Below are 15,464 nucleotides of genomic sequence, written 5' to 3' on the forward strand. Positions count from 1 at the left end.
AGCCGAGTACAGCAGCAGCTAGCCCAGAATTGGTTAACGGGCCTCCTAGCTCTCTACATGCTCTCATCCAATATTCCAACCCTCTGTTCTTGTAAGGAGTGATAGCTGCCCTGCATTCTTTAGTACATTGTTCATACGCTAACTGCTTGACTAATGCATAGCCGTGTCAGGATCACCAAATATCTTTCCTGCAGCTTCCACCAGTCTAGCCACAATATCAGAAAAAAGGCTCTGTAGGTCCTTGGATAATCTTTGTCAAATTACCTCTTACTTCCCCTCTATTGGGTAAAGACTTCCAGGCTCGAGTAGCAAGATTGTTAATTTGCTCATACACCTGAGGTGGATATCCATTTTGCTGATTGGCAAATCTACCTTGTCCGAGTAGCATATCCGTATCCCATTCTGCTTGAGCTCCTCCAGCTGCCAAATTTATCGCAGCCTGGCCATTGGCAAATTCAATTAAAGAAGCTTTCCAATCCAAATATTGACCAGGGGATAAGCAAGCCTTTGCAAGATTCATCCAATCAGCTGGAGTCATAGCATACCTATGCAAAGCCTCCACCTGACCTACCGTAAAGGAGGCTGAAACGCCATAGGTCCGGACAGACTCTGACAACGTTTTAATAACTTTGAAATCTAGGCCGGGCGGTGGTGGTGCATGCCTTTAATCCCAGCACTTGGGAGGCAGAGGCAGGAGGATCTCTGTGAGTTCGAGACCAGCCTGGTCTACAAGAGCTAGTTCCAGGACAGGCTCCAAAACCACAGAGAAACCCTGTCTCGAAAAACCAAAAAAAAAAAAAAAAAACAAAGAAAAAACTTTGAAATCTAAGGGCTCATGGTATCTGTTGCCTTGCTGATCTTGAAACACTGGGAAAGCATTCATTTTCTGGGGAGCAGCCATCATTTCCGCCCTGACTTCCCTCCATACTCCAGGACTGAAAGAAGTCCCTCCTTCTGCTCCCATGACCTCAGGATACTGAGGGGGGCTGAAGGAGTTACACTCCTTCTTGTACTTTCAAGTTGTTTTTTCTTCTGTTCCTCCCTTTCTTTCCTTTTGATTTTACGGATAGATTCTAGGGGGACTACATAAAAGCCCTCCTCTTCCTCCTCATCATCATCAGGCTCTGAGTGAGTGGAAATATCCGACTCCTCCAGTTCTGACAGATTAGTATGTAAACCTGTTTTTCCTTTTCCTGGGTCCTTTTTCCTCGTTCCTTTACCTGACCCAGCATCAAACATAACATTTTTAGAGGCTGCTCTCTCAGATCTCTCCTCCTGTTGAAGCTCTAAGGCAGCCTGGCTATTCTCTATTGCTTCATTATACCTTTGATCTTTCAAACAACGCCACATTAGCCTCCAAACTGTTTTTTTTTAAGATTCATTTATTTATTATGTATACAGTGTTCTGTCTGCACGTATGCCACTAGACCAGAAGAGGGCACCAGATCTCATTATAGATGATTGTGAACCACCATGTGGTTTCTGGGAATTGAACTCAGGGCCTCTGGAAGAGCAGGCAGTGCTCTTAACCTCTGAGCCATCTCTCCAGCCCCTCCAAACTGTTTTGATACCTTTAAGAGCTAAAAAAATTGGATGTGAAGATGAAGTGCCCATCTTGAACAAATGTTAGATTTGTACTTTTTCACTTTTAACCCGTCCGCTTCTTGTCGCGGCTCTACTTTTATCCTGCTCTCCCTATTTCTACCGGTGAGAGCAGAAAACCCGCTTTTCGCGGTCCTCTTACCTGAGGATATCGGTGCACCCCTTGACTGCAGCAAGTTCTGGGCTCCACGGAGAGCGGTTTGGAGGTTCCCCGTATGGGCCACCACTTGTCACGGCCCCTTGTTCACCAAGGAAGATGCGCAAAACCAGAGCTCTTCTTGCTAAGCAGTTTATTTCAGGACTTTATTTATAACAATCTTTTCCCTTCTCTTTCTCTCCCTCTCTCCCCGGGCAAACCTCTCCCAGCCCTTATGTAGGCCTGGGCCGCCGACCTCAGATTGCCAGGTGGGCACTGCCCATAGGTCCACGCATATGCAAGCAGCTGACAGTCATTGCTTGATAACAGCGTAAGTCAGGCTTTAGCCATAGGAGTTGATTATCACAGAGAGCACTCACTTTCGGGATCGCGGAGGGCGGGAGCCAGCACATCAGGTGTGACTCCACACAGCTCTCTACATTGCCATCAGGTGTGGCCCATGCAGCTCGCTACACTTATCAATTTTTAATATGATATTTTATTCTTGTTCAGACAAATAAATCTTGCCTGGATATTAGAGGGCAGAGCTAACAACCACTAGTGGACCATAGGATCTGGCAGGAAGTGGATCATGACTTTAATCCCAGCATTTGGGAGTTGAAAAAAGAATCTAATCCCCCCATTTGGTTTGGTTTTGGGGAGGTAAGAAGTGAATGTGGCTGCTCTGTTGCTTATCTGTTCTGTCATGTTTACCCCAAAATCTGACTCTGGGATTTTATTAATAATACTAATTAGAATCACACTCTAATTTATTTGAATGATGATTTCTTTACTTTTACTTTTTAAAAGAAAACAAACTATCTTTATCCATTATACATATCAATCCAAGTTTCCACTCCCTCCCCTCCTCTCATTTTCTCCAGTTAGCCTCCCACCCAATCCCATATTCATTCCACAGAGAGAGTAGGCACATTGCTTTGTAGAAGGGCCAAGGCCCTCCTTACTATATCAAGGCTCAGCAAGGCATCCATTAAAAGAGAATGGACACCAGATTTTTTAACAAAGTAGCTAAAGTTATACAATTACAACCTGTCTTCTTCAAAAAACACCCATTTCTCATAATTGCTCAGCTATCTCAAGCCACATTTTTATTAAAAAAATTATTCTTATACATTGTCCTATCTATAAGCCTTTCCAAATTCTTTCAATTTCTTGCTTGTTAGGTGTGAGTGAATAGTGAGTAAAATCTGCTGGGACCATTACTGTTGGCTGTGTGTTATAGTTTCAAGACTGAACAGACTGTTTTGAATACACAAATAAGGAGATCATCCATGCATGTGGCTAAATCAACCACTTGTAGTAGAATTCTTATCTTTATTGAGCAACATGAGTTTGAGCTTTATGTTATCTAGACTGCCTTTGACAGAAAATATTAGTAAGAATAGGAAACTTGGAAGAGTGATTACCTAAGCCAACACTTGCCATGCCCTTGAAGTTGTACAGCTTCAGAGAAGACTATGGACCACTGTCCTCCACCAATCACAGTATTCCCATGCCCCAATGGTCTCCAAACATACATACCCCATTGACCATTCCCACCTCGGATGACTTTGAAATTATGATTTCCCTCCAACTTTCTAAGTATCATGGTTATATGCCTATCCTATTATGCCCAGCATAGCTGACCTCAACTTTATTTAGTGAATCACTTGAATTTTGGAATGGCTAAGATGATTGGTTATACTTAAGTATATCCAATATCACTTATATCTGTGTGCCTGCATTTCACCATCTGTAGCAAAAGGACAGCACACTGCCCTAGTCCCTTGATGAATTATAGCACACTCAAAGATAAAGAAAAGCAATATTGCTCAGACTTGAAAATCAAGGGACTTTGTGGCAAGAGGGCAGCATTTGATGGGAGCCTTCTTCTGTTACTGAAGTGAGAACACATCCTGTTTCCTGGATACCATAACCAGCAGGCTTAGCAGTTTATATTTATTAAGTCAACTAAAAGAACAAACCTACACTGCATGATGGTGGTGTATGCTTTTGATCGTAACACTTGGGAGGCACAGACAGATGGATTCCTGTAAACCCAAGGCAATCCTGGTCTAGATAACTAGTTTCAGAAATGTCAAGGCTAAAAAATAATCTGTCATGAAACTAAATAAAAATTACAAATTAGTTGTCTGTTATGAACCCTCCTATATTTCAGGTACACTGAAAACAAGGTGGACAAATCTCTCTGATCTAGTAGAAATGCAAGTCTATACAGTGAGTTCCAGGCCAGCCACAGAGGGGGAAGACCCAGCACAGCTGAGTGGAGGAAGAGAACAATTCATGCCAGCTTGTCCTCAGGTGCACCTTAAACACTGCTCTCTGGCATTTGATCCTTGGGCTTTCACAAACCTTCATTCCTATCAGTTCACTCAAATTCCACAGCTCTTTGTGGATGCCTGATCACCTGAAACTAATAGTGACTTCAGTTTTTTGTCTCTGGAAGCCCTCACAACCTGGATGTTATCTTGAGTCATCACTACTTAGAGCTCCTAACTGAATGTTTTTCAAGCACCTAGGAAACAGATTATGGTACCATTTCTACAAGTCAGCCTTCATGCCTGCAAGTTACTATTTTCTCTTTAAAAGAGGAATGAACTCAAGCAGTGTTACACCTGGTATGTGAGCTTCAAGGCTGATGGAGGTGGGTCTTATATTAATCTGTTGCTTTCATTGGTTAATTAAATAAATAAACTGCCTAGGCCCATTTGATAGGCCAACCCTTAGGTGGGTGGAGTAAACAGAACAGAATGCTGGGAGAAAGAAGCCGAGTCAGTGAGTCGCCATGATTCTCTCACTCCAGACAGACACAGGTTAAGATCTTTCCTGGTAAGCCAGCTCGTGGTGCTACACAAAATATTAGAAATGGGTTAGATCAATATGTAAGAGCTAGCCAATAAGAGGCTAAAACTAATGGGCTAGGCAGTGTTTAAAAGAATACAGTTTCCGTGTAATTATCTCATATAAAGCTAGCCGTGTGGGCAACCAGGTGCCAGGAACGTAGCCCGCTGCTCTTATTACTACACAAGGCTCCAATTGTGGCCAATTGCTTTGATTAAATAGTTAATCACCTTTTAAAGACTGTCAGTTTGCATCTTTATTACTTTTTATACTTTTCCCTCATTTTGGGGAGACTTGGGCTCAGAAATTCTTTAAGAAGCAAGACTAAGTTAGTTTCCCATGCTATCACTCTTTTATTTCTCCTGGGTCATCAAGGCTGTGATAAAGATGGATTTAGATCAGCCATTTATACCACACTGTTACTAATGACATGTTCATGAGACTCAGCACTTAGAAAATTGGTAACTCATCCACAGGGACTAACATTGATACCCAGCACCCACAACTGTGTGTACTTCCAGTCAGAAGGGATTAGACACTGTCTTCTAGTCACCCTTCCACTGACAGCCTTACTTGAAAAATATGATCAGATATGTTCTAATATTTTAATAATCAATGGGACACTTCAATGATGGGAAGGACATTCTATATATTACATCACAAAAATACCCATTACTAGATAAAGGCACAATAGAAGCTGAACAAAAGTCATAGAAGGAATAAAATGACTACAAAATAAATTTTAGTAAATGGAGTTGCCACAATATACAACATTTTAGTACCTACCTCAAATGTTTCAAAATAGAAACCAAAATGCAATGATTTACAGCATCAGTCTTGAGTGAATGTGTTACATAATTTACTACCTTCAAAGCTTTTTTCTTCAAGCTGAAGACAACTTTGATGGCTAAAGTCACTAAAATTTGTTTTCATGAATAGGGCTTTCTGCTTTATGAGTTTGTTCCTCCATTTCCAAAATTCAATGAGATATAAATAGACATTAAAATATTTATAGCACTAGAGTCATGGCTAGGTGACTAAGAAATCTTCATTCGAAGGACTGAGGGGAGATTTTTAACAGCTTTCTGTAATTTCTACTACAAATTCTAAAGTGTTTAACTTTTCCAGGATACAGAATGCACAATTACATCCCCCCCACACACACACATCACACATTACAATAAAAGCAAATTTTTAAACAATTTTTCACTCATGAAAATTTTTCTCCTGTAAGCATTTATTAATGTAATATAGGAGTCCAGGCATCTTACAGCTCACTTACAGTTTTTCTTTATGTTGTTTTTTTAAAAAATATTTATTTATTTGTTTATTTGTTATGTATTCAATATTCTGTGTTTATGCCTGCAGGCCAGAAGAGGGCACCAGATCTTATTACAGATGGTTGTGAGCCACCATGTGGTTGCTGGGAATTGAACTCAGGACCTTTGGAAAAGCAGGCAATGCTCTTAACCGTTGAGCCATCTCTCCAGCCCCCAGAGTTTTTCTTCATGAATAATTGGTTCATGTAAAGAGAAAGCAATTTTAAACTTGAAGTAAGAGAAATTAATACTTGTAAGTTGATGGTATCATGTGGGAAGATTTAGGCTATGAGAATTTACATCCATACACCAGTTGCAGTTCCAACACTCTACTTCATGTGGAAGATTACAGCTGGGAGTTCTTAAGTTCCAGTTTTAGTGCCATGTCTGACACTTTTTGGCATGGTTCTTTCATGATGATCCTGTTATCTAATAGAACCGTGGCCAGAATAAAATGCTTTTATATTATGAAATAGACATCATATCACAAGCAAAAAAGGAGGTTAGTACACATCCATAAATATTTGCACCTGAATTACATATTCCATGCAGTTGAAGGGTTACATTATTGTTCAAATTCATCTTGCAAGTCTTAAAACTCTGGAAGGAAGGATACGCTGACTACCAAAAATTTGGCGATACCAACAGCTATGAAAAGAAGTTTGTCCCACTAGATGTAGCAATTCTCTTCCACTCGGAGAGACATTCATTACAGCTGGGCTCTGCTCCATTCTTCTATGAAAGCTTCCCAGCAGAAATGTCTGTTGTAGATCTGCTCCACGCTCCTAAGGGAGTCTCCCATAAGAGGTGTCCATTGCTGCTGTGCTCTTCTGGGTTAAGTGAGTTTCCAAACAATGGTGTCAACTGTATCTCAATTCAACTCCAAGAGATTTATTTGGGAGGGAAGAATCCAGACTGTGACTTCCTCTGCAAGGCTGAAAAGGGGCAGCTACCAACTGAATGAGCAGATGTCTCATATAGGGTTTCTTGGAGCCAGAGCACTTCTAAGGAGATTTAGAAGGTGGGAATTGGTCAGATTTAAATGCCTTGGTTGAAGAAGCTCAGAGATGGGCTGGATTTTGTGCTCCAGGATTGGTTGGTTTTGAACTCAGAGAGACAAGGGTAGATTGTATTTCTTTGGTATTGGTTTGAGAGCCAAAGCAGAATTCTTTCATTGTCTGTTTTTGATTATTGACTGCATTTTCAGGGTGATGTTTTACCTTTCACTAATTCTGGAATTAGGGTCAAAGTGTTTTCCTTTGTATCTCATTTCAGTACCAGGTTGTGATTCTTAATATGGCTCTATCTCCTTCCCATAAGACTTCATAAAAATCACAGATTAGGTTTTGTCCATCAGTTTCTTGGTGCAAATAAAATAAAAGCTGGTATCATAATGCTTGAACAGATTGTTGACACTATCATTTTTTTACAGAATAAACACTGTTGGTTAATAGACTGTAAGTGTAATGGCTTCAGGTACCTAAAAACTATCATATTGATTACACGCAAAGAGTTTTACTCCTATAACAACTGCAAAACATATACCACACTAAGTTTATTTTTTCACTACAGTATGATTATTCTCATGTTTTTGAAGACTACACTCCTTAAGTTTACTTTCTCATGAGGATGGTTTGTTTCGTGTATTTGGAGATTATTATGACAAAGGATTTGCCAAACAAATTCCATTCACAAGTTTCTCTCCAATCTGTGTTCTCTTCTGCATTTGAAGATGAATAAGACATGAAAAGACTTTTCCAAACTCATTTCACGCATACTGTTTCTCTCCAGTATGTGTCCTTTTATGCCTTTGTGTGTTCTTTGATGCCTTTGAAGAGCGCCGTGTTGAACAAAGGCCTTACCACACTGATTACATTCATAGGGATTCTCTCCAGTATGTGTCCTTTTATGCAAATGCAGATGACTGTGACGTGCAAAGGCCTTACCACACTGGTGACATTCATAGGGTTTCTCTCCAGTATGTGTTCTCTTATGATTTTGAAGAGTACTGTTTTCAGCAAAGGCCTTACCACACTGATTACATTCATAGGGTTTCTCTCCAGTATGTGATCTTTTATGCAATTGCAGATGACTGTGACGTGCAAAGGCCTTACCACACTGATTACATTCATAGGGTTTCTCTCCAGTATGGGATCTTTTACGGCTTTGAAGATTAATGTGTTGAGCAAATGACTTATCACACAGATTACATTCATAGGGTTTCTCTCCAGTGTGTGTTCTTTTATGCAATTTAAGATTGCTGTGTTATGAAAAGGACTTACCACACTGATTACACTCATACAGTTTCTCTCCAGTATGTGTTCTTTTATGCTTTTGAAGAGTACTGTTTTCAGCAAAGGCCTTACCAAGCTGACTACATGCATAGGGTTTCTCTCCAGTATGTGATCTTTTATGCCTTTGAAGAGCACTGTGGTGAGCAAAGGCCTTACCACACTGATTACATTCATAGGGTTTCTTTCCAGTATGTGTTCTTTTATGCTTTTGAAGATGACTGTGTTGAGCAAAGGCCTTACCACACTGACTACATGCAAAGGGTTTCTCTCCAGTATCTATTCTTTCATGTATTCGAAGAGCACTGCAGTGAGCAAAGGCCTTACCACACTGACTACATGCATACGGTTTCTCTCCAGTATGTATTCTTTCATGTATTCGAAGAGTACTGTAGTGAGCAAAGGCCTTACCACACTGACTACATGCAAACGGTTTCTCTCCAGTATGTATTCTTTCATGTATTTGAAGAGCACTGTAGTGAGCCAAGGCCTTACCACACTGACTACATGCATATGGTTTCTCTCCAGTATGTGTTCTTTTATGCTTTTGAAGAGTACTGTTTTCAGCAAAGGCCTTACCACAGTGATTACATTCATAGGGATTCTCTCCAGTATTTTTTCTTTTATGCAATTGAAGCATATGGGGCCCTCCAAAGGCCTTACCACACTGATTACATTCATATGGTTTCTCTCCAGTATTTGTTCTATTATGCAATTGAAGGGTATGGGGCCCTCCAAAGGCATTACCACACTGATTACATGCATAGGCTTTCTCTCCAGTATGTGTTATTTTATGCAATCAAACATTACAGGATTGTGCAAAGGCTTTGCAACACTGATTACATTCACAAGGTTTATCTTCAGTATGTGTCCTTTTGTGCATTTGAAGAGAATTGTGATGAGCAAAGGCTTTATGACACTGATTAGATTCATAGGGTTTCTTACTATCATGTGTTTTTTTATTCCTCTGAAGATGACTGTCATATGCCAAGGCTTTAACACATTAAAGATGCACTGAAACTTTCCAGAATTGTTTCTTTCAATCCTGCAAGCATAATTGGAACATATAAAAGCCTTACCACATTCAATACTGAATTGAACCTACATATCTCCATGTATTACTTTTGTAATTGAGTCCAATTGTAAAAAGAAATCAGATATTAAGGTTTTATAACTGTGTTTTAACTCATGCTTTCTTCTTTAATTAAGGGTTGTTTTGCATTTTTGAAGACACCTGTCATGGTAAATTCCTTTATTACATGGTTTACCTTTTCACCTTTACAGAAATATTTTTTTATTTGACATATTTCTTATATTTGAAGAGAATTGGATAACCTCAGAACAACTTTATTACATTCATAAACTGTCCTATACTATGAATCATAATACATTTGCTAACTGACCTAGGACAATCAGAAGTATTTGCACAATTCTAGAACTCATGTGGCTTCTCTGCACTCTGAGTTTGTTTATGTATTAACAGTGATACGTGAAAATCAATTATTTATATAGTTGAATCAATTTCAGCAAGGGTACTCAACATGGGGACTACTGCTTACCTTCTAATTGTTTTTAGAGAGAGGTATGCAGCATTTTCCCATATTCCTATGCTCATAGACTTGTATCGAGAGTAATATGTGGTGTACACAGTAAAGGAAGAATCACAAACAAAAAATTTCCACACTGAATTATCACGGTGTGACTTTCTATTTCTCGTAGATGTGTGGTAGAGGTATTAAAGTTTCTTCACAATAACTGCCACTTAACTCTAACTGCTTCTGTCACCAATCTTAATATAGTAATAAGAAGTATATGAGTAATACAAGATTTACGATGTGCTCTCGGTTTAGTAAAAAGTCTTACAGATATACTTATCATCATTTCAATGTGTACACATTTTGTATTATGAGTAGAAAGAAATAAATTGATTGGCAGATCTACAGCATAGCTTTCATGGTTCTGTGATTCAAATGGTGACTTCTGTTTAGCCATTTCTCACTTGTCTTTTTAATTAAAGAATGCCTTGAAAATGCAATTCACCTATATGAAATTTTATAAGGATTTTTCAGAAGTTAATAATCAAAAATGCACTTAAAGCTGTGCTTATTCACACTGTTGCCTTTAATCTTCTAGGACGCATTATCATTTCATCAGAGGATCATTATTTTCAGCATGCACAAGAAAATTACCTTTCATGTCTTCTAGAACGTTGACAATGTTCTTTACTATTATGTTCTTCCCAAATGTATCCTAAAATATAGTACCAGAAAATGTATGTTATAATATTGAATACTGTGCAACATTTAAGTGGTTATTTTAAGTAAACTTTAGAACCATGCCTGCTTTATTCACCTCATTATTCTTCTCCTCTCTAAATCAAGTTATTGAAGAATATCATTAACCAGGGAAAAGTTGCCCCTTTATTTTGAAACATGAAGGACATTCATTTTTACCTATAGTAATGAGGTTCCTGTAGGTCTCCAGCATCACATCTTTGTAGAGATTCTTCTGGGAAGGATCCAGCAAATTCCACTCTTCCTCGTTGAAGTTGATATGCACATCATCATAGGTCACTGCCTTCTAAAATATGCCATATATGATAGTGACATGATAGTGACAACATTGTAAATGTATACTTCTTTGATAGTATAGTCATGTAATTCTGCTGTTCCCTAATCATATTCCAAGACATAGATAGTCAGTTTAGAAGGTAATTGAATAGGAGAGTCTTCTCTGTCATTTCTGTACTCTTTGAATGAGATATCACTTTACAAGAGAAATATCTATTAGCAGAGAGAAACAAGGAAACAGATCAACAGTTCATAGTACAAATGAGAAATTTTTATGAAGATTAACTAACTACAAATAGAAAAATAAGTTGGACAAACTGGGTGTGTTGACTCATGCCTTTAAGCTAAGACCTTCAAAAGCAGAGGCAGGTATATTTTTCTCTGAGTTAAATGCCAGACATGTCTATGCAATCAGGTCCAGGACAGGTGGAAGTACATAGTAAGACCTTATCATCCAAGAAGTGGTGATGCATAACTTTAATCCCAGCAATCAGGAGGCAGAGGCAGGTGGGTCTCTCTGAGTTTGAGGCCAGTCTGTTCTATGAGAGCTAGTTCCAGGACAGGCTCCAAAGCTACAGAGAAACCCTGTCTCAAAAATCAAATAAACAATAAAAAACAACAAATAAATAGAAAGGCACTGTCTCCATTGCAAAAATCAGTGAACCAAGCAAGAAGAATAGAAGAATTCAGAGGTTTTTACTGAAGTTCCTACAAAGAAGTATGCATTCACTCCACTTCTCTATCTTCCAAACATCCGAAGTGCCCTATTTAAACTGTAATACCAATAAAATAGAGCTTTATGTTTAAAACAGTTACAAATGGACAGATGAAAATATTAGCAATATATATCTTGGGCATAAATAATAAACCCAGGCTGGGAGAGAGATGACTGAGTAGTACCTAGCTTTTGATGATCTTGAATAGATGTGGCAGAATTGCCAGTACTTATTTGGGAATCATAACTATCCATTATTCCAAGTTCACAAATTCTGAGATCCTTTGATCATGTTGAGGACCAGGTACCCATGTGGTGCATAGTCATGCTGATACATAATAGTTATATTAATTTTAAAAATGTAAAGTAAGCATAACAAGCAGGAAGAAGTTCATGCACCTACAATTCAATGACTCCAAATGCTTAGGCAGTACTAAAGTCATGCCTACTGAAAGTCTTCCAGACCCCAAAATGGGGAAAAAATTCTACTTCTATTATAGGTCACCTCAAACCCAGAAACCTGACAAGAGCACAGCATGATCAACAACAGACAGAGCAATGTGTCACTACCATATTCACACTCTCCTACGACAGCACACCCTGAGTATTCCAACACAGTCAAAGTACAATTAAGTTAGATCAACTATGAAGATGTTATATGTCCTTATGAAGGAAGTGAATGAATTCTTTAAAATAAGCAAGGGAAAGATAAATGAAATCTTGGAGAATAATAATAAACCCCTTAAAGAAAGCCAAACAAGCAAACCGTTGACAGAAATGATTAGATCAGTTCAAACTGAAAATTGAAATAGAAGCAAGTAAAAAAAAAAGCAAGCCGAAGGAATTCTGGAGATAAAAAACTAGATAAATGAAAAGGAAAAAACTGGCAAATTAAGGTGAAGTCTATCCTATCTGTTGCTTCTATTCTGAACTGAGGTAGAAACCACTCTCCACATGCAAATCCTTTTCCTTTTCCTTTACCTGCAATGGATATTCAGTTTCATAACTCAAATTTATAACTTTGAAACTGGTGGTAGAATCATTTAAGATTATAAAGGTGTTATGTAGGACAAGTCCTACAGAGAAACACTGTTTCAAAAAATTTTAATAACAGGAGTAAAAAAAGAATAGCATCTTGGATACTTCCAGAGGGGAAATGGGAGAATTATAAGAAGTCAATAAACAATATCATATGAATTTGGGAGGAGGTCAGACAATTCTACTCAATTGGAACAAGGTTATCTGAAGAACTTTACTAAGAGCACAGTGGTCTGGGGACTGATAACCATAGCTCCATATGATGAAATGGTTGGGTTCTTAGGACCCAAAGGAACCCCTCCACAAAGGCCTTGGCACCAGACCATTACCAACTCTCCAAAGCATATTTCTGGTTTTAGAGAAGGAGCTCCATTTTATTATCACTACATCAGGTCTCCAGGAAATTCATAAGGATTAGCCCCCAAGCTGTTACTAGATCTCCTAGGAATGTCCCTGATCCTTGCCTGAGGGAATAAATAAAACCCTTGATTGATCAGGTAACTCCTCTGCCCAACAATGTTTTGCATTTCAAATATATGTCTCCTGGTGTCCTATTGCCCATCTGGAAGAACTGTGCTTTTCTAAAGAAGAAAACTGGAACTTTGAGCCACATCAGGCCTTGAGGTTGTTTAGGAACCTGAAATGCCTCCTTGAAAAGCTTGCTAGAGGTTTTTTCTTATATGAGGATGTGCCTGATGTCTGGTTTTAAATCAATGGTGGCTTCTCTGTAGTAGTTTGGAGTTAAATATCTGGACAATCCAGTTGAACAAAGTGTGCCCTAGCATCCTAAATTCTAACAGCCCTGATTAAAATAAATTTATTGGCAGATGGCGCTCCAGCGTCGATCCCGGGAGCATCCTGGCTGCCCTGTGCGAGCAAGGTGGGGGGAGCACGCGCAGGGGGCGCGCACGTGAGTGCGGGGCCGCGCGCTCAGTGGAGCGCATGTTTGTGTGGGGGGGGGGCTGCTGGGCTTCCCCGAGCCAGCATGGAGCTGCTCTGCTCCAGGTGGCAGGCCACGGGAGCAAGGGAGCAGACATGGATTTCGACTGGTAGCAGCACTATTTCTACGACTATGACTGCGGGGAGGAGTTCTACCACTCCATGGTGCCCAGCGAGGACATCTGGAAGAAATTTGAGCTGGTGCCGTGGCCCCCATGTTGCCACCCTGAGGCTCGGGTCCTGGCGTTGGGGACCCAGCCTCTGGGATTAGTCCCGGGGAGCCATGGCCCGGAGGGGGTGCTTGGGTTGAGGTGGAATCTCAGGGCCATTTGAAAGCTTGGGGCAGGAATTATGCTTCGATCATCCCCCGTGACTGCATGTGGAGCGGCTTCTCTGCCTGGAAAGCCCTGAACGACTGGAGAGAGTAGTGAGCAACCGACTCACCCCAGGCGTGCCCCGGCTGAACTTGCCCAAAGCTCCCACCACCCCGAACTGCACTCCCAGCCTGGAAGCCAGTAGTAACCCGGCGCCTGCCACCACGTGTCAGCTGGGCAAACCCAAGACTCAGGCCTTCTCCGGGTCGAAGAGCCCCAGCGACTCCGAGGGCGAAGAAATTGACATGTTAACGGTGGAGGAGAGGCGATCTCCGGACATCCGATAGCCAGTCAGCATTACGGTGAGAGCAGACCCCCTGGACCCCTGCATGAAACATTTCCACATCTCTATCCACCAACATCAGCATAACTATGCTGCCCGCTTTCCTCCAGAAAGTTGCTCTCAGGAGGGGGCTCCAGAGAGGGGTCCCCAGGAACCAGAGGCTCCAGAGATGGAAGCTCCCAAGGGCAAAGGGGAGGAAGAGGAGGAGGAAGAGATTGTGAGCCCCCCACCTGTAGAAAGCGAGACTCCCTAGTCCTGCCACCTAAAACCTGTCAGTTCTGACACTGAGGACGTGACCAAGAGGAAGAACCATAACTTCTTAGAACGAAAAAGGAGGAATGACCTCTGTTCACGGTTCCTGGCCCTGAGGGACCAGGTGCCCACCCTGGCCAGCTGCTCTAAGGCCCCCAAAATCGTGATCCTAAGCAAGGCCTTAGAGTACTTGCAAGCTCTGGTGGGGGCTGAAAAGAAGATGACTACAGAAAAGGCAGCTCCGGTGTCGGCAACAGCAGCTGCAGAAAAGTATCGCGTACTTCAGTGACTACTAACCCACCAAAAAGCCTGACTTCTCTGTCACACACATGCATTCACGCCCTGCGTTTGGAAGTAGGGGAACAGTGTGGGGGGCAGACAGATGGTAAATACTACCTGTGCCTCTCAAAGACCAGCTGCCACTTCCAGATCTGCCCATCAAGATGGCTTGGCATTGCTTCCTGCCCTCAGAGAAAGCTTTGGAAGTAGCCGTTCTGCCTGCTGGGACTCTGCTGGAAGGGTAAGTGGGAAGCAGGCTACTGAAGACTCATTTGAACAGCTTGTTTTCTATAAGCTACTGCTGGGTTACGTGCTTCGCGAGTTTTTTTTTAATACTGTATTTTTGTATGCTTTTTGCAAAGTGGTGTTAACTGTTTTTGTACAAAAAGAAACACAAAAAAATAAAATACATTTATCTTCTGGGTGATTTAGAGGCAGTCCTCTCTCAGCTAATTCTACTCTGTGAGACTGAACTATTTCCAAGGCATCGGCAAATCCTTTATATCAGCAATTCAACTCTTCTACATGGCAGCTTAGAAGTGCAGCGCTACCCAACAGGTGAGCTGCCTTGAGACCGTCCACATAGTTAAGCACAAATGGAGATTGTATGTAAAGTTAAATGCAAAGTGCTCAATTTTGAAAAGATACTGGAGAAACTAGGCCTCTCGAATATGGCATATTGAAGTTGAGCAGAAAGATTTTTGTACACACAACACCCTGCTCCCAATTCTCTAAGCAGATTAAGCCCACAGCACTAGGTCTACGAATTAACAGGACCACATGGGAATTCATGAGGCAGAGAAT

General features: G+C 40.7%; 1 pseudogene; it reads left to right on the forward strand.

Moving 5' to 3' along the window:
- The first annotated feature begins 13,499 nt into the window (after positions 1–13,499).
- On the forward strand, positions 13,500–14,677 carry LOC130867082 (protein L-Myc-like; annotated as a pseudogene).
- Positions 14,678–15,464: the final 787 nt, after the last annotated feature.

Source organism: Chionomys nivalis, chromosome 26 (genome assembly GCF_950005125.1).
Source record: "Chionomys nivalis chromosome 26, mChiNiv1.1, whole genome shotgun sequence".
Taxonomy (NCBI): Eukaryota; Metazoa; Chordata; class Mammalia; order Rodentia; family Cricetidae; genus Chionomys; species Chionomys nivalis.